The sequence below is a fragment of the Wasmannia auropunctata genome, unplaced genomic scaffold, assembly GCF_000956235.1.
Source record: "Wasmannia auropunctata unplaced genomic scaffold, wasmannia.A_1.0 LD321146.1, whole genome shotgun sequence".
Classification (NCBI taxonomy): domain Eukaryota; kingdom Metazoa; phylum Arthropoda; class Insecta; order Hymenoptera; family Formicidae; genus Wasmannia; species Wasmannia auropunctata.
The window spans coordinates 1-1,317 of NW_012041744.1; the positions used below are offsets into that span (position 1 = coordinate 1).

At 23.9% G+C, this 1,317-nt stretch overlaps 1 long non-coding RNA gene across 1 annotated transcript; it reads left to right on the forward strand.

Annotated features, from left to right (window-relative positions):
• The first annotated feature begins 286 nt into the window (after positions 1-286).
• On the forward strand, positions 287-940 carry LOC105460482. Its single transcript, XR_975834.1, has 3 exons — positions 287-525; positions 624-656; positions 732-940. It is a non-coding gene; the product is annotated as an uncharacterized LOC105460482 (long non-coding RNA).
• The last annotated feature ends 377 nt before the right edge of the window (positions 941-1,317 follow it).

Here is a 1,317-nt window from a genome sequence, read left to right on the forward strand (position 1 = left end):
AGACGTGTGCTCTTCCGATCTAACACAAGACTTTATTATGTAATTTTTTTTTTAGTTTATCAATATGCATTAACATTATACATATATTTCGTGCGTAAGATTAAAGAAATTTTATAATTCAAAATAAAAGATATTTTTGTATCATGTAATAAAATATTTACAGAAAATTTAAGTAACTATTAGACACAAAAGTTATTAAGTTTATAAACATGATAACAAAAGACTTTATTATAGCTATTAGAAACGAAAGTTATATCTAAATTGCATTTCTTGGACTATATAAGCGCTTAGCGTTGCTAGCAAATCATAAACGTACAGACTAATACAGCTTGAGTTATAATAAGCATTGAGATGCGTCTATCATTTCTATCATTGGCTTTTGCCATAATCTTTTTTGTGACAATTATGCACGCACCTGAAGCGGAAGCAGAGGCCATCTCCGAACCTGATGCAGTATTTGTGCCCGATCAAATTAGGTTGAGAAAAAAATAGATTCTTGAATTTTCCAAACCTTGAATTTGAATGGTATGTATATATCAATGGTGTTAAGCATAGTCATTCTATTAAAGCATATTCTATAGCAGGATTTCTTTTATATAAACAGAATAATTTCTTATTTTTAGTTTAAGGAATTTACGAAACGCGTACTCGACATGGTAAGTCGCAAACTGTATATCTATACGAATTAACAATTGTCATCACATTAATGTAAACGTCTATCTTTTATTTAGGCAAATGAAATAACTGCATTTTTCGTGGAATGAAATTTCGATGAAATTGGGAAAAATCTTAAAATCTGCAATTAAGTTGTCACATTACAAAAAATGCATAAATGTTATATATTTTTTTCAAACAAAAATGTGAATTATATTTGTATGTATCTATTGTATTTGTTTATAATTCGCAATAACAAATAAACAACAAGCATGTATTAACAGTATTAGATTTTATTTTTATTTTAGTTTATCCTTTTATATTTAAAATTTTACCCATGTTACAATACATTTTTAATTAATTTTATTTATAAAAATAATATATATAATATATAATAATAATAATATATTTATTTAAAAAAATGCTTTTTTAAATGATATTTGATTGATGATAAATGATTTATTAATTATATTAAATATTTTGGCAATGATATAGAAGTACATATTTTAAATATACACTTTTGAAACTTTGACAAACACATTATTTTTATGTTAGATATATATATATACTTTCTTAAACTAAAAATATTATTTTAACAAATATAAAAGTTGTCCAAAAAATAAATATGAGATCATCCAGGCTTAAACATGACGAATAAAATCA